The sequence below is a fragment of the Dendrobates tinctorius genome, unplaced genomic scaffold (assembly GCF_039654945.1).
Source record: "Dendrobates tinctorius isolate UK_male_01 unplaced genomic scaffold, ASM3965494v1 ptg000063l, whole genome shotgun sequence".
NCBI lineage: Eukaryota > Metazoa > Chordata > Amphibia > Anura > Dendrobatidae > Dendrobates > Dendrobates tinctorius.
This window is the reverse complement of record NW_027361731.1, coordinates 32,185,850-32,212,374: the sequence shown is the minus strand read 5'-3', so window position 1 is coordinate 32,212,374 and position 26,525 is coordinate 32,185,850. Positions and strand designations below refer to the sequence as shown.

General features: G+C 48.6%; 2 protein-coding genes across 4 annotated transcripts in view; one reads left to right on the top strand and one right to left on the bottom strand.

The window, feature by feature from the left end:
- The window catches only part of LOC141094104 (uncharacterized), a 66,152-nt gene extending 41,314 nt beyond the window's left edge, over nucleotides 1-24,838 (bottom strand). For 2 of the 3 annotated variants that reach the window (XM_073579831.1, XM_073579833.1), the window contains exon 1: nucleotides 24,668-24,838. The gene's annotated coding sequence lies outside the window, so the exon portion shown is untranslated. Of the gene's footprint in view, nucleotides 1-641; nucleotides 729-24,667 lie in introns of those variants that run through there. The other variant, XM_073579832.1, reaches the window with a different exon arrangement.
- A 76-nt stretch (nucleotides 24,839-24,914) lies between these two features.
- Nucleotides 24,915-26,525, top strand: part of LOC141094105 (uncharacterized) — a 52,996-nt gene continuing 51,385 nt past the window's right edge. Inside the window, exon 1 of the mRNA XM_073579835.1 lies at nucleotides 24,915-25,071. The gene's annotated coding sequence lies outside the window, so the exon portion shown is untranslated. The remainder of the gene's footprint in view (nucleotides 25,072-26,525) is intronic.

Below are 26,525 nucleotides of genomic sequence, written 5' to 3'. Positions count from 1 at the left end.
GTACCTTCCAGACATAAGAAGTACCAGTATGTCCTACTCTGAGTGCGGTTGAATGTAAGGTTTCTGCAGGGACTGAACTTGCCACAATTTGTAACCCCTTCCTGACTGAAGAGCCATATTTTTTTCATTCCCTCATTAATTTTATAGAGGGGACTCCACAACTGAGCTCACTCCATACACAGCGGGTTTGTGCCGGCTGTGTTACACAGTCGGCACCTGTCTCCTACAGCACCGATCGGAGAGCGCTCTGATTGCTGCTGTTTAACCACCTAAATATCACTGTCAGTCTCTGACAACTGAATGTACATGGTGTGGTGCCGGTAGGGCTTCCTTTGTGGCACCCATCAGGCCACGCAGTCAAGGGGTACGAATTGCTTCTCATGACAGCCAGGGACCTACTGATGCCTCTCATAGCTGTAATCTTTGTCCTCTCATTCACAGGACATTGTGATTTGCACTACATACTACAAAGATTAATTATTGCAGTATACAGAGACGCCGCTAGTAAGGAAGACGCCTGGAAGCCATGTGAGGAGTGTTAAGGGCCAAGGTGAGATAGTATAGAAGTACTGGCCAGCAGATGGAAGGCTTTGCCTTCCTGAGAGTCCTCAGAGAGTGGGAGTCAGGACTTCTACTCTCACCTCTCCTTTCTCTGGGGCGTCACGTTCATGCTTCTCTTGTTAGGAGTCTGAGTTCTGCCATACCTATGCAGAGATCCAGATCCTCACATTTATCTCCAGAGGCTGTCCTTTGCATGCTCACAGGACGAGTTCCTATTGGAGTTCCGGAGTCAGGTGCTCAGGTCCTGCTGTGAATCCTATTGGCTCCTTAGGGAGTTCTGGAGATTTCCGGCAGGTCCTGTACGCTATAAAAAGCACGCATGGCTGTTCCGCCATGCGCTAGTATAGTCATACTTGCTGCAGTGTGTATGTTGATGGATGCATGGACTGGTGACTGACTCATTTGAAACCCCCATTCCTTGGTTATTACGAATGTGTGAGAGTTTGAGTTAGAGCCAGTACTAGCGCCAGCGCGCCAGCGCGCCATTGCTCCAGCGCTCAGCAGCTAGCATCAGCTTGCGCCTGCTTGACAGCAGCGTTTCTACAGCGGCTTAGTTAACGCCGCGCTGCAGTAGCAGCTCTAGGTGCGTTCGCACTTGCAACGCCCTATTTCCCAGATGTACACGGTAGGTCTAGATGGAGTTGGTGCCGTCAGCTAGGGCGACTCCTGTGACCAGATACCGCGTCTGTGTCGCTGAGCACCTGTGACATTCAAACAGACTTAGCGTTGTTGCACATGTGTTTATGCTTGCAGCTCTGTGTGTGTAACAGAGCTTGTGTATACTTGCAGCTCTGTGTGTGTAACAGGGCCTGTGTATGCTTGCAGCTCTGTGTGTGCAACAGAGCGTGCGTACACTTGCAGCTCTGAGAGTGAAACAGAGCACGCTGCAGCCTTATCTGTTCATGTGCTTATCCTTGCAGCTCTGTGAGTGCAACAGAGCTTGTTCAGTGCTCTCGGGTGAAGTCTGAACCCTGTGCACTCTACCGCCAGATACCTCTGCCACCACCTAGCAGTAGTCTTACCATCTACCACACGGTGGACCCCGAGCGGTGAACGCACTTTATTTATAATTTTATTTAGTGCATTCCATCGCTCCTAACATTATACTAGCGCCAGGGTCTGGCTAGGGATGGCAGAACAGCAGCAACTCCTGCAGTGCATTAAGCAGCTTGGCGACCGGGTGGCCGCTCTTGAGAAGTCTCTCTCTGCTGCTCAAGCCACTGATGCTGCTGTCAAGGCTTTAACCGATGCGGTAGCGCATCTGTCCGTGTCCACCCTTGCGCCGACAGTTACCCGCCTCCCGTTGCCCGATAAATTTTCCGGTGATGGCGCTTCCTGTAGGGGTTTTATCAGCCAGTGCTCAATCCATCTGGAGCTGCTGGCTGAACAATTCCCTACGGAACGGGCCAAGGTGGCATTTGTTATATCCCTACTGTCGGGCAAGGCTCTGGAATGGGCTACGCCTTTGTGGGAGCGTGGCGATCCAGATATTCGGACCGCAGCTCACCTGCTGATAGCCATCAAGCAGGTGTTCCTCGGACCACGGGTCACGCACGACACCTCTCTACAGCTTCTCACGCTCACCCAGGGATCCCTCTCGGTAAGCCAGTATGCCGTTTGTTTTCGGACACTGGCGTCCGAGTTGGAGTGGTCTGATAGGGCCCTCATCCCTGTCTTCTGGAGAGGGTTAGTGGAGCATGTCAAGGATGCTCTCTCTACGAGAGAAATCCCTACCAGCCTGGAGGAGTTAATATCGATTTCCTCACGCATTGACCTCCATTTTTCTGAGAGCGGTTTGGAGCGTGCCCACTCCAAACGGAGAGGTACTCCGGCTCCCGAATTTTTTCTGCCTCTGGAATTGCCTGAACCAGAGGTTCTACCCCCAGAGCCCATGGAGGTGTCTCGTGCCACGTTTGATACACCTTCGGCTAAGGAGTCCGTTTGCGGCTGTTACCGTTTGCACGCTGCTTCCCAGGAAGACAGTGCCCCACAATCCTCGGATTCCATGCCGGGCGACGAGACCTTTGTCCCTCCTCATCTCCGGCCTAAGATTCACGCGTGGGCACACGCGTCCAATGCGCACAACCATCGTGGATATATGCAAACCACAAAGCTGTTGGCTGGTGCGTATTGGTGGCCACACAGGGCTCGGGATGTTAAGAGGTACATTCAGGCGTGCGCCTCATGTGCCCGGCATAGCCTTCCTAGGCAGAGTGTGGCGACGACCGTCGAAACACGGCGGCGTTCCGCTATCACTCCCGCTCCTGCCATCTCCCAGGTGTCCCTTCTGAAACCTGGTGACCTTGCCTCCACCAATGCCTTCCACGTGTCCCGGGTTGACATGCCATCTACCAGGACACCAGCCTCGCCTTCGGACGAGTCTAAGACCTACGCCACTGTTGGGCACAGGCTTGTGGGTCAGAAGGCTCAGGGAGGGGGGCCTTAGGAGGGGGGTAATGTTAGGAGTCTTAGTTCTGCCATACCTATGCAGAAATCCAGATCCTCACATTTATCTCCAGAGCCTAAGTCCTTTGTGCCAGCTTCTGAGCATGCTCACAGGACGAGCTCCTATTGGAGTTCCGGAGTCAGGTGCTCAGGTCCTGCTCTGAATCCTATTGGCTCCTTGGGGAGTTCTGGAGATTTCTGGCAGGTCCCGTACGCTATAAAAAGCGCGCATGGCTGTTCCGCCATGCGCTAGTATAGTCGTATGTTTGTTGATGGATGCATGGACTGGTGACTGACTCATTTGAAACCCCCATTCCTTGGTTATTACGAATGTCTGAGAGTTTGAGTTAGAGCCAGTACTAGCGCCAGCGTGCCATTGCTCCAGCGCTCAGCAGCTAGCGTCAGCTTGCGCCTGCTTGTCAGCAGTGTTTCTACAGCGGCTTAGTTAACGCCACGCTGCAGTAGCAGCTCTAGGTGCGTTCGCACTTGCAACGCCCTATTTCCCAGACGTACACGGTAGGTCTAGACGGAGTTGGTGCCGTCAGCTAGGGCCGCTCCTGTGACCAGATACCACGTCTGTGTCGCTGAGCACCTGTGACATTCAAACAGACTTAGCGTTGTTGCACATGTGTTTATGCTTGCAGCTCTGTGTGTGTAACAGAGCTTGTGTATACTTGCAGCTCTGTGTGTGTAACAGGGCCTGTGTATGCTTGCAGCTCTGTGTGTGTAACAGAGCGTGCGTACACTTGCAGCTCTGAGAGTGAAACAGAGCTCGCTGCAGCCTTATCTGTTCATGTGCTTATCCTTGCAGCTCTGTGAGTGCAACAGAGCTTGTTCAGTGCTCTCGGGTGAAGTCTGAACCCTGTGCACTCTACCGCCAGATACCTCTGCCACCACCTAGCAGTAGTCTTACCATCTACCACACGGTGGACCCCGAGCGGTGAACGCACTTTATTTATAATTTTATTTAGTGCATTCCATCGCTCCTAACATTATACTAGCGCCAGGGTCTGGCTAGGGATGGCAGAACAGCAGCAACTCCTGCAGTGCTTTAAGCAGCTTGGCGACCGGGTGGCCGCTCTTGAGAAGTCTCTCTCTGCTGCTCAAGCCACTGATGCTGCTGTCCAGGCTTTAACCGATGCGGTAGCGCATCTGTCCGTGTCCACCCTTGCGCCGACAGTTACCCGCCTCCCGTTGCCCGATAAATTTTCCGGTGATGGCGCTTCCTGTAGGGGTTTTATCAGCCAGTGCTCAATCCATCTGGAGCTGCTGGCTGAACAATTCCCTACGGAACGGGCCAAGGTGGCATTTGTTATATCCCTACTGTCGGGCAAGGCTCTGGAATGGGCTACGCCTTTGTGGGAGCGTGGCGATCCAGATATTCAGACCGCAGCTCACCTGCTGATAGCCATCAAGCAGGTGTTCCTCGGACCACGGGTCACGCACGACACCTCTCTACAGCTTCTCACGCTCACCCAGGGATCCCTCTCGGTAAGCCAGTATGCCGTTTGTTTTCGGACACTGGCGTCCGAGTTGGAGTGGTCTGATAGGGCCCTCATCCCTGTCTTCTGGAGAGGGTTAGTGGAGCATGTCAAGGATGCTCTCTCTACGAGAGAAATCCCTACCAGCCTGGAGGAGTTAATATCGATTTCCTCACTCATTGACCTCCATTTTACTGAGCGCGGTTTGGAGCGTGCCCACTCCAAACGGAGAGGTACTCCGGCTCCCAAATTTTTTCTGCCTCTGGAATTGCCTGAACCAGAGGTTCTACCCCCAGAGCCCATGGAGGTGTCTCGTGCCACGTTTGATACACCTTCGGCTAAGGAGTCCGTTTGCGGCTGTTACCGTTTGCACGCTGCTTCCCAGGAAGACAGTGCCCCACAATCCTCGGATTCCATGCCGGGCGACGAGACCTTTGTCCCTCCTCATCTCCGGCCTAAGATTCACGCGTGGGCACACGCGTCCAATGCGCACAACCATCGTGGATATATGCAAACCACAAAGCTGTTGGCTGGTGCGTATTGGTGGCCACACAGGGCTCGGGATGTTAAGAGGTACATTCAGGCGTGCGCCTCATGTGCCCGGCATAGCCTTCCTAGGCAGAGTGTGGCGACGACCGTCGAAACACGGCGGCGTTCCGCTATCACTCCCGCTCCTGCCATCTCCCAGGTGTCCCTTCTGAAACCTGGTGACCTTGCCTCCACCAATGCCTTCCACGTGTCCCGGGTTGTCATGCCATCTACCAGGACACCAGCCTCGCCTTCGGACGAGTCTAAGACCTACGCCACTGTTGGGCACAGGCTTGTGGGTCAGAAGGCTCAGGGAGGGGGGCCTTAGGAGGGGGGTAATGTTAGGAGTCTTAGTTCTGCCATACCTATGCAGAAATCCAGATCCTCACATTTATCTCCAGAGCCTAAGTCCTTTGTGCCAGCTTCTGAGCATGCTCACAGGACGAGCTCCTATTGGAGTTCCGGAGTCAGGTGCTCAGGTCCTGCTCTGAATCCTATTGGCTCCTTGGGGAGTTCTGGAGATTTCTGGCAGGTCCCGTACGCTATAAAAAGCGCGCATGGCTGTTCCGCCATGCGCTAGTATAGTCGTATGTTTGTTGATGGATGCATGGACTGGTGACTGACTCATTTGAAACCCCCATTCCTTGGTTATTAAGAATGTCTGAGAGTTTGAGTTAGAGCCAGTACTAGCGCCAGCGTGCCATTGCTCCAGCGCTCAGCAGCTAGCGTCAGCTTGCGCCTGCTTGTCAGCAGTGTTTCTACAGCGGCTTAGTTAACGCCGCGCTGCAGTTGCAGCTCTAGGTGCGTTCGCACTTGCAACGCCCTATTTCCCAGACGTACACGGTAGGTCTAGACGGAGTTGGTGCCGTCAGCTAGGGCGACTCCTGTGACCAGATACCGCGTCTGTGTCGCTGAGCACCTGTGACATTCAAACAGACTCAGTGTTGTTGCACATGTGTTTATGCTTGCAGCTCTGTGTGTGTAACAGAGCTTGTGCATACTTGTAGCTCTGTGTGTGTAACAGAGCTTGCGTACACTTGCAGCTCTGTGAGTGAAACAGAGCTCGCTGCAGCCTTATCTGTTCATGTGCTTATCCTTGCAGCTCTGTGAGTGCAACAGAGCTTGTTCAGTGCTCTCGGGTGAAGTCTTATCCCTGTGCACTCTACCACCAGATACCTCTGCCACCTCCTAGCAGCGGTCTTACCATCTACCGCACGGTGGACCCCGAGCGGTGAACGCACTATATTTATAATTTTATTTAGTGCGTTCCACCTCTCCTAACATCTCTTGATCATGTGCTGCAACAAAAAAAAATTTACTTGTAGATATTTTCTTTAGGGATTTCATGCAGTACCAGTCCTCGGCCATGAAGGTGCGGCCATCTCCTACAGGCAGTGGTGGTAGTTCTTAAAAAATCAGCCTAAAACTGTTGGATCATACCATATCCTGACAAGAAGACCTGCTCACTTTTCATGGGGTAACCAGAAAGTCTTCCTTGACAGAGGTCCATGCTGTGCTCGTCCACAGCTTATTTGGTCCATCCTTCATTTATGGCTAAAGGTTGCCATATTCCTTTATTCCTACTGACCTCCCTTACACATATATATGTAGTTTGGCCACTGGTGGACTAACTTTTCTAAGAGTAAATGAATCAGTTGTTAAGACTCAACATGCCCGATCCTTCTTTCTCCTGACACTATCTATTTGAGGATTGTCAGTAGGCCTCAGGACAGGACTGTAAAAGAAAATGATGGTTTTGGCCGATTTTGCTGTAGTGTGCATGGGGGTTGATGCATTAACCATCATACCTATTAGCATATCCCACTGTCAAAAATCAAAACCATCTTACCAAAGCTCCTCACCCATAAATATGATCCAGATCTTCTACTAGAATAATAAGGGGCCATGTATGCCGCACCAACCTTGTGAGTTGTACGAGAACTCAGACATTTAGATACATACGTCTTCAGAGAACTCACAGAAATGCTGAATGTTTCTCCATAACTGAGTTCTAGACTAATTACAGAAGACCTCCACCAGGTCAAAGGTGGACAGTTTTTGCTCCTATTTTACTTCCGCTGCTCCCCTGAATATGCAGGGTTTTTTATTTTTATTTTTTTTAATTCGCCAAAATGGTTCCAGAGATTTTGGTCTTTTTATTCAGTGCAAAATATGGTCTTTATCAAATGGGTATGGCTCACAGGGTAACATTCCATAGCAGCCTAAAGACATGTCCTTAGAGAATCCTGTGAGACACGCACCCTTGGGAAAGATACAAAAATTAGCAGTAAATGAAGAGGCCCCTCCATTTGGAACCGTATGGCGGATTTAAGCAAAACAGAAAAATGGACTATTCAATAAAATAAGAGCAAAACTGGCTGCTTTTGATCTGGTGAAGGGTCCTTTTTAGTAATGTGAATGAGTATTGTGGCAGGGCTAAGGGTCGTGTAATCGATGGGAGATATGTGTCTCATAAATGGCTTGTCTCTATAATGTAAGGCAGAAGTAAAGCATAACAGATATTGTTATTGTTTTTGTTTGAAGGACCTGTGGTGAGGTCACAGTCAGCTGCTGGGAACGTGGGTGTGGCTACAGCCTTATAATGTGGCCTGCTCCTGAACCAAGGAGTTGTGTGTGGGGAGGACTAAGCCTCCCATGTGTGCTGAGACTCCTGCTCTGAGTCTACAACTACGGACATTGGGTTATTTTGCCTGAGCTAAAAGGCTATTTGTTTGCTGTTACGTTGCCTTGTGCGTTTATGCCGTGAATAAACTGCAAGCACTGTGGAAGAACCTGTCTCACATTTGTCTCCCGCTGCACCTAAGCGAGCCACATCCCCACAATTGGTGGTACACGTGCGGGCAGCGGTCCCAGCAGAGACTTGAGACAGTTGCTGCATGTCCTGGGTGAAGTTTGCAGCGGGGCAACAAGCATTGCCGGGAATCATGGAGGACCTCATGAAACACCTGGTCCAGTCCCAGGCACTGCAGCAGGAAACCAACAAGCTGTTGTTACAGCAGATCCAGCAAAGCCAGCAGGAGCAGCGGCAGCAGTTCCAGCAAAGCCAGCAGGAACAACGGCAGCAGATGCAGCTTCTGGCAACCGCCATCCAGGAGGGCAGGACGAGCGCCCCAACACCAGGTCGGGCTGATGCCACCGACGTCGAGAAGGCGGTAAGACGCGCATTACAAAAAATGACCCCTGAGGATGATGTGGAGGCCTTCCTGACGGTGTTTGAGAGGGTGGCTGAGAGGGAAAAACTTCAGCCAGAGCGGTGGGCGGAGGTACTGGCCCCTTACCTAACGGGGGAGCCCCAGAAGGCGTACTTTGACCTGACGGTACAAGATGCCAGAGAGTATCCCAAATTAAAAGCGGAAATTCTCGCCCGCTTGGGGGTAACAATGACTACCAGGGCACAGAGAGTGCATCGTTGGGCCTATCACCAGGACAAACCCCCGCGCTCCCAAATGTTTGACCTGTTGCACCTGGTCCAGAAATGGCTGCAGCCAGAGTCGGCTTCCCCTGCACAGATGGTAGAGCGAGTTGTGATGGATCGGTTTGTGCATTCTCTGCCGAGACCTCTACAGACTTGGGTTGCCCAGGGTGATCCCCAAAATGCTGATGAACTGGTTGGGCTGGTCGAGAGATACCAGGGGATGGAAGGTTCCTTGGGGAAGCAGCCCATTCCATATTGGGGGTCCCAGCAGGGGGCGGAGTCACAAAAAGGGGTGGTGCGTCCAAGGTCAAAAGGGGCGGGGGAGGCGGTGCCCAAGGTCCCCTCGGGTGTTATTTGCTGGAAGTGTCATGGGCCAGGACATATAGCGGCCCGTTGTCCCCAGACCACCGAGCAGATTGACTGCAGCATGGGACGCCGTAGTTCATACTACGCATATCCAGCTTGCAGTGTGAACTCGCTACCTAACAAGGGGCCACAAGCGTGTCCCGTGAAGGTGAACGGTCGAGCAGTAATGGCGCTTCTGGACTCCGGGAGCTTGGTGACCCTTGTGAGGGCCAGTTTTCCTCTAAACATACTCCCGGGTAAAAAGATTGGTGTTCGGTGCATACATGGCGATGCAAAGGACTACCCTATGGCTAGGGTGAAGATTGAAACGGCGCATGGCACCGAGTCGCATGAAGTTGGCGTTGTTCGAGACTTGTTGCATCCCATAATTATTGGCCGGGATTTCTGTCTGTTTTGGGATCTGTGGGGGATGGGTTCTGAGTGTGCTAGCAAGAGCAGGGAACCAATCCACCCCACTGAGGTATCGCCACCACCAGAGGCAGACGAGTTCCCTTTATGTGTCCTTGTTGGGGATGAAGAGGAAGGGTCCCCTGTACCTGACATCCCGGAGTTAGGGGTGGCCGGGGAGAATTTTGGGACTGCCCAACATAGGGACCCCACACTAAGGGAAGCCTTTAACAATGTCACCGTCATTAATGGGGTTGCACAAGAGCCGGGAGCAGACACAAGGTTTCCCCATTTTATGTTGAGTGGGGAATTGTTGTACCGGGTCACGAAAATAAGGGAGGAGGTGGCAGAGCAGTTAATAGTACCAGGCCCCTATAGACGAAAAGTGTTGGACATGGCCCATTCACACATCTTGGGGGGACACCTGGGGGTGGAAAAAACCCAGGAACGGATTGTACAGAGGTTCTATTGGCCTGGGTGTCACCGGGAAATAGTAAACTATTGCAGGTCCTGACCGACATGTCAGTTAACTGCCCCCACATCTCATTTTCGGAACCCTCTTGTGCCACTGCCCATTATTGAGGTGCCATTTGAGAGAATTGCCATGGACTTGGTCGGTCCCTTAGTTAAATCAGCTCGGGGCCATCAGTATATATTAGTCATCCTGGACTATGCCACACGCTATCCTGAGGCCATTCCCCTGAGAAACTCCTCTGCGAAGAGTATAGCCCGTGAGCTGGTCCATGTGTTTTCCCGGACGGGTTTGCCGAAGGAGATCCTGACCGACCAGGGGACACCTTTTATGAGCAAGGTGATGAGAGAATTGTGCAGAGTCTTGCAAATTTCCCAGCTGAGGACTTCAGTGTACCATCCACAGTCAGATGGCCTTGTTGAGAGGTTTAACAAGACCCTGAAGAGCATGCTGAGAAAAGTCATAGAGGAAGATGGTAGAGACTGGGATTGTCTCTTACCGTATTTACTGTTTTCTATCCGTGAAGTTCCCCAGGCCTCCACGGGGTTCTCCCCCTTCGAGCTTCTGTACGGCCGGCATCCGCGAGGTCTCCTAGATATAGCCAAGGAAACCTGGGAAGCCGAAGTCACGCCCCACAGAAGCGTCATTGAGCATGTGGCACTGATGCAGCAGAGGGTTGCAAAGGTGATGCCCATTGTTAAAGAACATCTCCGCCAGGCACAAGAGGCTCAGGCCAGGGTCTACAACCGGTCAGCCAGAGTGAGGCAGTTCAATCCGGGAGACCGAGTTCTCGTGCTAATCCCGACGGTGGAAAGTAAGTTCTTGGCCAAGTGGCAAGGGCCATATGAGGTGGTGGAGAAACTGGGAGACGTAAACTACAAGATCCACCAACCCGGAAGACGGAAGCCATACCAGGTTTACCATGTTAACCTTATCAAGCCGTGGCAAGATAGAGAGCCAGCGGTAACTCCGTGCTTGCTGGGCAACCTAGAAGGGGAGGTTGGAGCCGTTACCATAGCGGAGACTCTATCGAAGGCCCAGAAGCAGCAGTGCCGGGAGTTACTCCAGAAAAACCGGGACCTGTTCTCAGAGTTGCCGGGGTGCACGAAGGTGGTGGAGCACGAAATTCTGACCGAGCCACATGTGCGGGTGAACGTGAAACCATATCGTATTCCTGAGGCCCGGCGAGAGGTAATCTCCAAGGAGGTGCAGCGTATGTTGAAGCTCGGGGTCATTGAGGAATCCAAGAGCGGCTGGTCGAGCCCGATTGTCCTGGTCCCAAAACCTGATGGTGAATGGAGGTTCTGCAACGATTACCGGAAGCTGAATGAGGTCTCCAAGTTCGACGCTTATCCCATGCCACGCGTTGATGAGCTCATCGAGAGACTTGGACCTGCCAGGTACATAACCACTTTGGATCTGACCAAGGGATATTGGCAGATCCCCATGGCACAGGAAGCCAAGGAGAAGACGGCATTCTCCACACCAGACGGGTGCTTCCAGTATGTCCGGATGCTGTTTGGCCTACAGGGAGCTCCAGCAACCTTCCAGAGGGCGATGGATAGAATCCTTGCACCTCATAAGCTATACGCTGCTGCATACCTGGATGATATCGTCATCTTTACCCCGGACTGGGAGACTCACCTGGAAAAGGTCCAAGCAGTGTTTGACGCTCTAAGAGAGGCAGGGTTTACAATAAACCCGAAGAAGTGTGCCTTGGGGAGAGAAGAAGCCAAGTACCTCGGATATGTAGTGGGGCGTGGCGAGATCAAACCCCAAATCAATAAAGTGGAGGCAATTCAAACATGGCCGAGACCTCTGTCAAAGAAGCAAGTTAAAGCCTTCCTGGGGATTGTGGGATATTACAGGAGGTTTATCCCAAACTTCGCCACAATGGCTGCACCTCTAACTGATCTGCTTAAAGGGACAAAGTCAGTGATGGTCAGCTGGTCCGAAGAAGCAGAGTCAGCCTTCCAAGAAATGAAGGGAGCGCTTTGTAAGCAACCCGTTTTGGTGGCCCCAGACTTTAAACGTGAATATGTCCTCCAGACAGATGCCTCAGATGTCGGGGTAGGAGCTGTCCTTTCCCAAGAGATACGTGGGGAGGAGCATCCTGTTCTCTACTTGAGTAGGAAGTTGACTTCTTGTGAGAGAAATTACTCAGTTGTAGAGAAGGAGTGTTTGGCCATAAAATGGGCAGTGGACACATTACGGTACTACCTGGTGGGACGGAAGTTTAGGTTAATATCCGACCATGCCCCACTCAGGTGGATGAGGGAAACCAAGGGCAAGAATGCTAGGGTCACCCGCTGGTTCTTAGCCCTACAAGACTTCAGCTTCCATGTAGAGCATAGGGCCGGGAAGCTACATGGGAATGCCGATGCCCTCTCCAGAATCCCTTGCCTGGTATCATAGAATCATAGAATCGTAGAGTTGGAAGGGACCTCCTGGGCCATCTGGTCCAACCCCCTGCTCAAAGCAGGATTCGCTAAATCATCCCAGTCAGATGTCTGTCCAGCCTCTGTTTGAAGACTTCCATTGAAGGAGAACTCACCACTTCTCGTGGCAGCCTGTTCCACTCATTGATCACTCTAACTGTCAAAAAGTTTTTTCTAATATCTAATCTGTGTCTCTTCCCATTCAGTTTCATCCCATTGCTTCTAGTCTTTCCTTGTGCAAATGAGAATAAAGTTAATCCTTCTACAATGTGACAGCCCTTTAGATATTTGTAGACAGCTATTAAGCTATTAAGTCTCCTCTCAGTCTTCTCTTTTGCAAACTAAACATTCCCAAATCCTGCAACCTTTCCTCATAAGACAGGGTTTGCAGACCGGTCACCATTCTGGTCGCTCTTTTCTGAACTTGCTCCAGTTTGTTGATGTCTTTTTTAAAATGTGGTGCCCAAAACTGGACACAATATTCCAGATGAGGTCTGACCAAAGAGGAGTAGAGGGAAATAATGACTTCACGTGATCTAGACTGTATGCTTCTGTTAATACATCCTAGAATTGCATTTGCCTTTTTTGCTGTTGCATCACACTGTTGACTCATATTCAATCTGTGATCTATTAGTATACCCAAGTCTTTTTCACATGTGCTGTCACTTAGCCCTATTCCTCCCATTCTATATATGCTTTTTTCATTTTTATTGCCCAGATGTAGTACTTTGCATTTCTCCCTGTTAAAAACCATTCTGTTAGTTGCTGCCCACTTCTCCAGTTTATTTAAATCTTTTTGAATCCTCTCTCTCTCTTCTCTAGTATTAGCTATCCCTCCTAGCTTTGTGTCATCAGCAAATTTAATCAGTTTACCCTCAATTCCTTCATCTAAATCGTTGATAAAGATGTTGAACAATACAGGGCCCAGGACAGAGCCCTGTGGTACCCCACTTGAGACATTCTTCCAACTGGATGTGCAGCCATTTACGACCACTCTTTGAGTCCGATCACTAAGCCAGTTATGAATCCACCTAACAGTTGCCTTGTCCATTCCATACTTAGTCATTTTTTCAATAAGGATTGTATGAGAGACTTTGTCAAATGCTTTGCTGAAGTCAAGATATACTATATCTACAGCATTTCCTTGATCCACCCAATCAGTGATACTGTCATAGAAGGAAATTAAGTTAGTCTGACATGACTTATTAGTTAGAAACCCATGCTGACTCTGTTTAATCACTTCATTCTTATCCAGGTATTGACATACATGTTGTTTAATAATTTGTTCAAAGATCTTTCCTGGTATAGAAGTCAGACTCACCGGCCTATAGTTGCCTGGGTCCACCTTCTACCCCTTTTTGAAGATAGGAACAACATTTGCTCTTCTCCAGTCTTCTGGCACTTCTCCTGTTCTCCAAGAATTTTCAAAGATTATGGAGAGGGGTTCAAAAATTTCTTCTGCTATCTCCTTCAGTACTCTGGGGTGTAATTCATCTGGACCTGGAGACTTGAATTCATTTAGGTTAACTAAGTGTTTCCTCACTATCTTTCTGTTTATAGATATCCTGGATTCTTCTATTCCCTTAATAGGACAGTGAATAACAGTTGATGTTGCATTTCCTTTCTGAGAGAAAACAGATGCAAAATAGGAATTTAAAAGTTCAGCCTTCTCAACATCCTGTCTTACCATTTCATCATTTTCATCCTGTAAAAATCCTATAGCATCTTTGACTTTTCTTTTACTTTTGACATATCCCCGAAATCCTTTATTATTGCTTTTGACATCTCTTGCAAGCCTCAGTTCATTTTCAGCTTTAGCTAATCTGAATTGTGCCCTGCAGGTTCTGCAGACAGCATTATATTCTTCTTTAGATATGCCTCCCTCTTTCCATTTTATAAACATTTTTTTCTTCCTTTTTAGCATGTGCTTAAGTTCTGTGTTCATCCATCCTGGTTTCCTTAAATGCTTCCTATTCTTCCCTCTTTTCGGAATTGTTAACAACTGTGCTTTGAGAATTTCATTTTTCAAGATTTCCCATCCTTCCTGGACATTTTTGTCTTTAAGGATATCCAGCCATTGGATCCCTCCAATTCTCTTTCTGAATCCCTTAAAATCTGCCTTTCTGAAATCTAAACTTGACGTCTGAGTCTTCACAGGTCTTCCACCTCTAGTTATCCAAAATTCTAAAATAGCATGGTCGCTACCTCCTAGGGTCCCAGCCACTTTTACCTCCTCAACCATTTCCTCCCTGTTTATAAGGATTAGATCCAAGGTAGCAGTTCCCCTTGTTTTCTCCCTTACCTTTTGGAAGATAAAGTTGTCAGCAAGAGAGGATAAGAATTTCCTTGACCTGTTAGTTTTGCCTGAGAGAGATTCCCAACAAATGTCTGGATAGTTGAAATCTCCCATGACAACTATGTCATATTTTTTGGAGAACTTGGCCATCTGATGCATAAAGAGTTCATCTATATCTTCGGCTTGCACAGGCGGCCTGTAGTAAATGCCTACAATGGTGTCCTTTCCATTGTTCTGTCCTTGTATTCTTACCCAAACAGTTTCCACAGAACTCCCAGTCTCTGAAGCTTCAATCTCTGTGCAGATATACGCGTTTCGAACATACAATGCGACACCCCCTCCTCGTTTATCAAGTCTGTTTCTTGCAAATAAGTTGTATCCTTCTAGTCTTGTATTCCAATCATGTGTATTGTCCCACCAAGTTTCAGTGATTCCAATTACATCATATTTCTTTTCCTGTGTTAGTAGTTCCAATTCTCCTTGTTTGTTGCCCATGCTTTGTGCATTAGTATAGAAACATTTTAGTTTGTGATTGGTTTCTCTTTCTCCAATATTTTTATTAATTAGATTCTTTCGTCTTTGTTCTTCCTTTCCACTTCTAATAGCAGAGTTCTCAATAGCATTTGTCAGGTGTATGGCTTTTTCTGGTCTTTTGCTTCCCTTCCCATGTTGTTCTAGTTTAAAGCTCTCCTTACAAGTGTAGCAAGGCGACTTCCAAATACATGCTTTCCAGTCTTCGTAAGGTGCACCCCATCTCTAGCAAGTAGTCCATCGTATAAGTAGTTCACTCCGTGATCCAGAAATCCAAATCGTTGCTGACGGCACCATCGACGTAGCCAGTTGTTCACCTGCAGAATCTTATTCCACCTCCTTGTTCCATGGCCATCCACTGGGAGGATGGAAGAGAAGACCACCTGCGCTCCCAGTTCTTTCACTTTCTTGCCTAAGTCTTCAAAGTCTCTGCAGATGATTTCCAGGTCGTTTCTTGCGGTGTCATTTGTCCCCACATGTAGTAGCAGGAATGGGTAGTCATCTGTAGGTCTGAAGAGTCCTGATATCCTGTCAGACACATCTTTAATTTTTGCACCTGGAAGACAGCACATTTCTCTTGTAGTTATATCCGGTCTGCAGATAGCGGCCTCTGGTAGGTGAAAGTGCCAAGCCCCACGGCTTTAGGCAGAGGGGGGAGGTATGTGGCAGGGCTAAGGGTCGTGTAATCGATGGGAGATATGTGTCTCATAAATGGCTTGTCTCTATAATGTAAGGCAGAAGTAAAGCATAACAGATATTGTTATTGTTTTTGTTTGAAGGACCTGTGGTGAGGTCACAGTCAGGTGACCAGTCAGCTGCTGGGAACGTGGGTGTGGCTACAGCCTTATAATGTGGCCTGCTCCTGAACCAAGGAGTTGTGTGTGGGGAGGACTAAGCCTCCCATGTGTGCTGAGACTCCTGCTCTGAGTCTACAACTATGGACATTGTGTTATTTTGCCTGAGCTAAATGGCTATTTGTTTGCTGTTACGTTGCCTTGTACGTTTATGCCGTGAATAAACTGCAAGCACTGTGGAAGAACCTGTCTCACATTTGTCTCCCGCTGCACCTAAGCGAGCCACATCCCCACAGTATGTATGGTGAGTAGTGATGAGCGAGCATGCTCGCCACTTGAGTACCCATCGAATATTGCTGGTGCTCAAGAGCCACGCTCAAGTCCCCACCCCGGGGACTGATAAAGAGCCAGAAAACACGCAGGGATTGTCTGCCATACATGGGCAATCCCTACATGTTTATTGGCTGCCTAACAGCCACGAGACATGCGAGGGTGGGACTTGAGCAGGACTCTTGAGCACCAGTGATATTCGATGGGCACCCGAGCACCCGGTGATCGCTCACGTGGCGAGCATGCTTGCTCATCACTACAGGTGAGCCCTGTCTATGGGATGTGGGTGTGTTGGATATTGCTATGACTTGCTCCATTGATCCGTCTAACTGGAGCTTAGACATGACATAATTTATACATTGCTGTTCACACTTAAGTGTTTTTTTTTAAATAGGAAGCCAAAGCATGTGAAGCCTCAGAAAATAGCCATTAACACCAAAAAGACAAAGCCGGTGGGATCACTGCCAAAATGAAATAAAACAAAAGTTGCATTGTCCTCTGACATCAATACAAATGAGTCGACTTCAAAAACTTGGAGGACGCAGGTGACTGCCTCTCCTCTACACTGCACATTATGCAGCTTCTCTGTCTCCCTCATAGACATGTATGAATTACCGTCACTGACAGCTGTCAGTAGGATCTGTGCCTTCTGATACCAAGAATATGGCTCCAAGTACCAACCATTTTCTCCATTTTTTATCATTGCATGTCAAGATCCACACTTTTTTTTAAATCTTTTTTCAATATAGCTTTATTTACTTGTGTTTTTTTATTATACTTTTTGGCAGTCACCATTCATTTTGGCATCTAAGGGGTTACATGATCCTAGACCAATTTGGACTCCGATCATTGTAAATGCTCAAGGCTGCAAGCATCAGCCTGAGCATCTGTACAGTGCAGGACACAGCGCTGTAGTCTTCTTCTGAAGCATCGTCCTGTAACACTGGTGCACTCATTAGAAGAACCCATAAGGTTTGTACAGCAGTAATTAAGGGTCTAATGATCCTGAATTACAGAAAGTCTGGTTGTAGTACATTTCTGCTGATTGCCCCTAAAACAGCTTACCATCTGTAGACAGACACATCCCTTGGTCCCTGGGTGGGCTAATCTAATGACTTCTGCTCTGCATTCTGGGAGAGATTATGTCACGGGATAAAGACTAAACTAGGACATTATATAAAACTTACCAGAAGGAGCTCGGTATTGACACAAGACAAGCAAATCTGAGCTACGGAGAGGAGAGTATATATAAGATATGCACATGACAAAATAATGTCCTTACAAAGTGACTTACAAGAGGGAATTTGTCATGAGATAAACTTTCCCCAGTCCCGCAAGCTCAATGCCTCGGGGTGATCCCCGACTCTGCCCTCTCTTTCAGGCCACATATCCAAGCCCTTGCCTCCTCCTGCTGACACAAATTCAAAAATATTTCCCGGATCCGTACATTCCTTGACTACAAATTAAAACAGTGAGGGTAGTATCCTAAAATAATTAATTATTAATGAAATATATATAATAAAAACTAAATATCAAAACAACCCCTCTGAAAAAATGGATGGCAGACCATCCGGTGAAAGGACCACTGTACACACTGGGTATGGTGGAAGATGAAATCGGCAGGGTATCAAAGGGATGTAATATATAAAGCAACACACAAAATAAATAAAGTAATCAGAAAAATAGCCTTTATTAAAATATAAAACAATAATGGGTGTACACTTTGAACAAATAAAAAGGCATCCCAAATATATACATGGTATTATAATTATATAATAGGCTTTATAATAGAGCTTTTTTAATAACCATGCCAAACTGGCTCAATAATGAACAGGTAAAAAATACATGTAATGGCCCCCAAAAAATAAATATAGTGCAATGTGTAGCAAAAGATGATGTTGGCGAAGGCCAACAATAGAAATAAAGTGCACAGATAATATGGACAATGAATGCCAATACGTGGTGAAGTGAAAACGCCACTCAATGGAAAAAAGTAAATGGTGCCTGGTAACGCGCCCCTTGACTACGAAGCCACAAAAGCACCGGTGCACGCGCTTATTATCTCCCACCTCGACTACTGCAACCTCCTACTCCCTGGCCTCCCCTCTAGCACTCTCGCACCACTCTAATCCATCCTACACTCTGCTGCCTGACTAATCCACCTATCTGTCTGTTATTCCTTAGCCTCTCCTCTATGCCAAGCTCTTCACTGGTTTCCTATTGTCCAGAGGCTCCAGTTCAAAACCCTATGACATACAGTGGGGAAAAAAAGTATTTAGTCAGTCAGCAATAGTGCAAGTTCCACCACTTAAAAAGATGAGAGGCGTCTGTAATTTACATCATAGGTAGACCTCAACTATGGGAGACAAACTGAGAAAAAAAAATCCAGAAAATCACATTGTCTGTTTTTTTTTTTTCATTTTATTTGCATATTATGGTGGAAAATAAGTATTTGGTCAGAAACAAAATTTCATCTCAATACTTTGTGATATATCCTTTGTTGGCAATGACAGAGGTCAAACGTTTTCTGTAAGTCTTCACAAGGTTGCCACACACTGTTGTTGGTATGTTGGCCCATTCCTCCATGCAGATCTCCTCTAGAGCAGTGATGTTTTTGGCTTTTCGCTTGGCAACACGGACTTTCAACTCCCTCCAAAGGTTTTCTATAGGGTTGAGATCTGGAGACTGGCTAGGCCACTCCAGGACCTTGAAATGCTTCTTACGAAGCCACTCCTTCGTTGCCCTGGCGGTGTGCTTTGGATCATTGTCATGTTGAAAGACCCAGCCACGTTTCATCTTCAATGCCCTTGCTGATGGAAGGAGGTTTGCACTCAAAATCTCACAATACATGGCCCCATTCATTCTTTCATGTACCCGGATCAGTCGTCCTGGCCCCTTTGCAGAGAAACAGCCCCAAAGCATGATGTTTCCACCACCATGCTTTACAGTAGGTATGGTGTTTGATGGATGCAACTCAGTATTCTTTTTCCTCCAAACACGACAAGTTGTGTTTCTACCAAACAGTTCCAGTTTGGTTTCATCAGACCATAGGACATTCTCCCAAAACTCCTCTGGATCATCCAAATGCTCTCTAGCAAACTTCAGATGGGCCCGGACATGTACAGGCTTAAGCAGTGGGACACGTCTGGCACTGCAGGATCTGAGTCCATGGTGGCGTAGTGTGTTATTTATGGTAGGCCTTGTTACATTGGTCCCAGCTCTCTGCAGTTCATTCACTAGGTCCCCCCGCGTGGTTCTGGGATTTTTGCTCACCGTTCTTGTGATCATTCTGACCCCACGGGGTGGGATTTTGCGTGGAGCACCAGATTGAGGGAGATTATCAGTGGTCTTGTATGTCTTCCATTTTCTAATTATTGCTCCCACAGTTGATTTCTTCACTCCAAGCTGGTTGGCTATTGCAGATTCAGTCTTCCCAGCCTGGTGCAGGGCTACAATTTTGTTTCTGGTGTCCTTTGACAGCTCTTTGGTCTTCACCATAGTGGAGTTTGGAGTCAGACTGTTTGAGGGTGTGCACAGGTGTCTTTTTATACTGATAACAAGTTTAAACAGGTGCCATTACTACAGGTAATGAGTGGAGGAAAGAGGAGACTCTTAAAGAAGAAGTTACAGGTCTATGAGAGCCAGAAATCTTGATTGCTTGTTTCTGACCAAATACTTATTTTCCACCATAATATGCAAATAAAATGAAAAAAAAACAGACAATGTGATTTTCTGGATTTTTTTTTCTCAGTTTGTCTCCCATAGTTGAGGTCTACCTATGATGTAAATTACAGACGCCTCTCATCTTTTTAAGTGGTGGAACTTGCACTATTGCTGACTGACTAAATACTTTTTTTCCCCACTGTACAAAGCCATCCACAACCTGTCTCCTCCATACATATGTAAAATGGTCTCCCGGTACTTACCTACATGCAACCTTCGATCCTCTAAAGATCTCCTTCTCTACTCCCCTCTTATCTCTTCTACACACAACCGCATACAAGACTTCTCCCGTGCTTCCCGCATACTCTGGAACTCTCTACCTCAACACATCAGACGGGAAACTAGGGGAAACTACCACGTAAACCTTCAAAAAGAACCTGAAGACCGACCTCTTCAGACAAGCCTACAACCTGCGGTGATCCTCAGTCTAGTCAACCGCCACACGACCAGCTCTACCCTCTCCTATTGTACCCTCACCCATCTCCTGTAGACGGAGAGCCCTCGCCGGCAGGGTCCTCTCTCCTTCTGTACTTGTGTGCACCTTCTTTTGCTCATGTTTATTGTACTTGTTTATATTTGCCCCTTTCACGTGTAAAGTGCCATGGAATAAATGGCGCTATAAAATGTATAATAATAATAATAATATTAATGAGATGAATTGAAGCATGAAGTCAGGTTTTTTTTCGGGCTGCATTATTGTACTTTGCACCAAATTTTCAGTGCTGCATGAAACGGTACAAACTTGGTGATTTTTTTTATGCGCGAAAACTGAAACAAAAGCCTCAATAAATTTCCAATGTTTCCTGTAAATTCTAGCTACGTGTAGCTATAAAACTGCTGTTCAATGTGAACCTGCATTGGAGTTCAGGTTTAGGGCTGTGTTATCATCACGTTTGGTGTATACGCATTGGTATACTTTCTTTTAACTTGTACAGAAAAGCAATGGAGACGCATAGCAACTAGACTTTTATTTTTCTGCAATAGAAGTCTAGTATGCTTTAAAGTTTCTATTGGTCGACAATGGTCATTTCTACCTTCACTACTTCTAACAACTGGATGACCCACTAGAGACAATGCAGAAGATCCACCTGACCTCGCAGCAAACTACCGTCCATCTATAAACAGTCTTTAGCTTCACATTTTCCACAGGATTGGTCATTGTGATTGGTGGGAGTCGGACAGATTGGATCCCCATAGATCCAGAGAACAGGACGATGAAACAGTTGTGGCCTCCATCACTCAGTTCTTTGCCTGGATGGCCGTCACATGCGTACAGCTCTACTTGATTCTCTCTAGCAATCCTATAGACAATACAAGAAGCGGTGGAACGCATGTGCCACCACCGCTCCATTCTGATGGCTCATTGCAGAACCCTGCTTTTAGTAGTTGGACCCCCACCGATCACAAAGTTATCATTCATGGACAAAAGTGTCTAAATGATAGCAGTATGCCACCCGCTTCAAGCTAACAGCGGCAAGCCATGCAGCCATGATGGGAGCCGTGAGTGTGTGGGGGGCGTGGTGTCAAGCAACATTGCCCTCCCTGTGCTGGTGGCTAAATTTCACCAGTATCTGCATCCGAGGCCAATACAGTGGAATTCAATGGTAGAACTGTATTCAGTCTGTAGATCTGAGTGTCAGTCAGAAGGCACAATGATGAGACTAGAGTGCGCCTGCACAGACGGGTGAAGGGCACTGGAGGAATTGGGCTGGGTGATAACATTTTTAAACAATTTTGTCAGTCAATTCTTTTGGAATGGAGCCAGCATGCTGAGTAGGAGCAATCATACTGTGTGTGCTGTGGATAGAATTGTGTGGGTCACCATACTGTGTACATAGTTATGGGGACATCATGCTATGTGTGGGGGCCTCAATTTTGTGAGAGGGGACTGTGTGGGTAATCAAACTATGTAGGGAACTGTGGGGGAATCATACTTTATATTGGAGGCAGCTGGGACCATCTTACGGTGTGTAAGACTTTGGGGGCCATCACATTGTGTATGGGGTACTGTGGGGGCCATCATACTGTTTTGTGGGGCTGTGGAGGCATCATACTGTGTGGGGGGATGTAGAAGATTCTTACAGTGTAGAGGCCTCATAATGTATGTGGGGGAAGACTGTTGGCATCATACGGTGTTGGGGGCACTGTTGGGACAACATACTGCACTGGAGGGGGCTGTTGCAGTATCATAATGAATGGGGTGTGCAATGGTCACATCATACTATGTTAGTGGTTGTGGGGGCATGATACTATGCTGTATACACGATTGCAGCATCATACTGTGCTAATGGTTCTGGGGGCATCATAATATGGTGTGCACACGGTTGCTGCATCATACTGCGCTAATGGTTGTGGGGGCATGATACTATGTTGTGGACACGGTTGCAGCATCATACTGCATTAGTGGTTGTGGGGGCATGATACTATGTTGTGGACACGGTTGCTGCATCATACTGCGCTAATGGTTCTGGGGGCATCATAATATGGTGTGGACACGGTTGCTGCATCATACTGTGCTAATGGTTGTGGGGGCATGATACTATGTTGTGGACATTGTTGCTGCATCATACTGCGCTAATGGTTGTGGGGTCATGATACTATGGTGTGGACACGGTTGCAGCATCATACTGCTTTAGTGGTTGTGGGGGCATGATACTATGTTGTGGACACGGTTGCTGCATCATACTGCGCTAATGGTTCTGGGGGCATCATAATATGGTGTGGACACGGTTGCTGCATCATACTGTGCTAATGGTTGTGGGGGCATGATACTATGTTGTGGAAATTGTTGCTGCATCATACTGCGTTAATGGTTGTGGGGTCATGATACTATGTTGTGGACACGGTTGCAGCATCATACTGCATTAGTAGTTGTGGGGGCATGATACTATGGTGTGGACACGGTTGCAGCATCATACTGCGCTAATGGTTGTGGGGGCATGATACTATGTTGTGGACATTGTTGCTGCATCATACTGTGTTAGTGGGGGCATGATACTATGTTGTGGACACGGTTGCAGCATCATACTGCATTAGAGGTTGTGGGGGCATGATACTATGTTGTGGACACGGTTGCAGCATCATACTGCATTAGAGGTTGTGGGGGCATGATACTATGTTGTGGACACGGTTGCTGCATCATACTGCGCTAATGGTTGTGGGGGCATGATACTATGTTGTGGACACAGTTGCAGCATCATACTGCATTAGTGGTTGTGGGGGCATGATACTATGTTGTGGACACAGTTGCTGCCTCATACTGTGTTAGTGGTTGTGGGGGCATGATACTATGTTGTGGACACGGTTGCAGCATCATACTGCGTTAGTGGTTGTGGGGACATGATACTATGGTGTGGACACGGTTGCTGCATCATACGGCGCTAGGGACACTGTAGAGTCATCCTACTGTGCACGTGTTGGGTATTGTATGGGCACATTGTGTGAGGAGTATATGCCACACACAACCTCCATATGCCAGCTCCCCCTGTATATGCCAGCTCACCCCTGTATATGCCACACACAACCTCCATATGCCAGATCACCCCTGTACATGCCATGCACAAACTCCATATGTCAGCTCACCCCTGTATATGCCACGCACAACCTTCATATGCCAGCTCCCCCCTGTATATGCCACACACAACCACCATATCCCAGCTCACCCCTGTACATGCCAAGCACAAACTCCATATGCCAGCTCACCCCTGTATATGCCACACACAACCTCCATATGCCAGATCACCCCTGTATATGCCATGCACAAACTCCATATGCCAGATCACCCCTGTATATGCAACGCACAACCTTCATATGCCAGCTCCCCCCTGTATATGCCACACACAACCACCATATCCCAGCTCACCCCTGTATATGCCATGCACAAACTCCATATGCCAGCTCACCCCTGTATATGCCACACACAACCTCCATATGCCAGATCACCCCTGTATATGCCATGCACAAACTCCATAAGCCAACTCCCCCCTGTATATGCCACACACAACCACCATATCCCAGCTCCCCCCTGTATATGCCACACACAACCACCATATCCCAGCTCACCCCTGTATATGCCATGCACAAACTCCATATGCCAGCTCACCCCTGTATATGCCACACACCACCTCCATATGCCAGCTCCCCCTGTATATGCCACACACAACCTCCATATTCCAGCTCACCCCTGTATATGCCATGCACAAACTCCATATGCCAGCTCACCCCTGTATATGCCACACACAACCTCCATATGCCAGATCACCCCTGTATATGCCACACACAACCTCCATATGCCTGCTCACCCCTATATATGCCACACACACAGCCTCCATATGCCAGCTCACCCCCTTATATGCCACGCACAATCTCCATATGCCAGATCACCCCTGTATATGCCACGCACAACCTCCATATGCCAGTTTATTCCTGTATATGCCACGCACAACCTCCATATGCCAGCTCCCCCTGTATATGCCACGCACAACCTCCATATGCCAGCTCACACCTGTATATGCCATGCACAACCTCCATATGCCAGATCACCCCTGTATATGCCACGCACAACCTCCATATGCCAGTTTATTCCTGTATATGCCATGCACAACCTCCATATGCCAGCTCCCCCTGTATATGCCACGCACAACCTCCATATGCCAGCTTATTCCTGTATATGCCACGCACAACCTCCATATGCCAGCTCCCCCTGTATATGCCATGCACAACTTCCATATGCTACTTCCCCCCTGACATATACCATCAACCACCTCTCATATTTTTGCCTCTGTACAAAAAGCAGTTTTCCTGGCCCTTCACCTCTGCAGCCCTGATAGTTACCAATGGATGATGTCACCACCCCACTCCCTTCATTGCTGCAACACACCTGGTATACAGCAGGTCATCTTGTCTCCAGCAGCTCATCGGGTCTACAGCAGGCAGCAGCTCGTCGGGTCTACAGCAGGCAGCAGCTCGTCGGGTCTACAGCAGGCAGCAGCTCGTCGGGTCTACAGCAGGCAGCAGCTCGTCGGGTCTACAGCAGGCAGCAGCTCGTCGGGTCTACGGCAGGCAGCAGCTCATCGGGTCTACAGCAGGCAGCAGCTCGTGGGGTCTACAGCAGGCAGCAGCTCGTGGGGTCTACAGCAGGCAGCAGCTCGTCGGGTCTACAGCAGGCAGCAGCTCGTCGGGTCTACAGCAGGCAGCAGCTCGTCGGGTCTACAGCAGGCAGCAGCTCGTCAGGATTCCAGGAACTCGTCCAGTATCCTGTCCTGATCTCCTGCAGCTCCTCCGGTAGGTGCAACGTGACCATCCAAGACCTATTATGCTGGAAGTGAACAGTACAGCATCCGGCATAATAGGGCTTGTGATAGAGTGTAAATGGAGCTCAGGGGATAGCGCTGGCCTCTAATAAAATGGCGTCTGGCCACACATACAGCTGTGAATTGAGCAGCCCACAGAGGCGTACCCAGGTCACAGCTGATGTGGCTGCAATGTTAGAGATAGGGTCAGTGTCCGACTGATGTCTGCTATGCCCAGGGACTGCCGTATTTGAGGATGGAAAGTGTCGTTCAGCAGCCATTACAGACCTGCAAGGTAAAATGGCAGCGCCCAGTGGCTGCACTAAAACAGTCAGCAAAGAAAAAACATAAACATAACAGAGTCAAGCTTAGATGAAAACATCTTTTTAGATAATTTATTGTAAAAATGAAAATTATCAAAAATCACGGCACCTTCCCTTTCATCTCATTTCCACCTCGATAGTGACACTCAATGGCGGATCTTAATAGGGGCGAATGGGGCGGTCGCCCCGGGCCCAAGGTTTTTTGGGGGCCCAGGGCACTGGCGTAGCGTGGTGGGGGGGCGGTCCGCCCCATGCGGCATGTGTGTGGGGGCGGCGCGGCAGCAGCAATTCCACCCTGCAGTGCAGTGCAGCGGCGGGCAGGGAGCGATGCGATCACGGCAGCTCCGCTGCCTGCAAGAGTGAATAGCAGGAGCGGAGCGGCAAGGGTCCGTCCTGCTTCCTGCCCGGAGGCCGCGCTTCCTGTTTCACACAGAGGAGCGCCGCTGAATGACGTCATCATTCAGCGGCCGCTGCTGTGTGAGGGAGGAAGCTCGGGCGATGCTGCGGACAGGTGAGAGGAGAGAGGTGGTGTCTTGTGTGTATGTATGTATGTCTGTGTGTGTGTGTGTGTATGATGGAGCAGACAATGATGGGAGTGATGGTCTAGAAGGCAGTGATGGGGTGAAGGAGCAGACAATGATGGGGTGATGGAGCAGGCAATGATGGGGGTGATGGAGCAGGCAGTGATGGGGTGATGGAGCAGGCAATGAGGGGAGTGATGGGGTGATGGAGCAGGCAGTGATGGGGTGATGGAGCAGGCAATGATGGGAGTGATGGGGGTGATGGAGCAGGCAATTATGGGGTGATGGAGCAGACAATTATGGGAGTGATGGAGCAGACAATGATGGGAGTGATGGGGTGATGGAGCAGGCAATGATGGGGGTGATGGAGCAGACAATGATGGGGTGATGGAGCAGGCAATGATGGGGGTGATGGAGCAGGCAGTGATGGGGTGATGGAGCAGGCAATGATGGGAATGATGGGGGTGATGGAGCAGGCAATTATGGGGTGATGGAGCAGACAATGATGGGGGTGATGGAGCAGGCGGTGATGGAGCAGGCAATGATGGGGTGATGGAGTGTGATTTTGTGCGTATTGGCCGTAGGCCTACAGCTTATGTGCA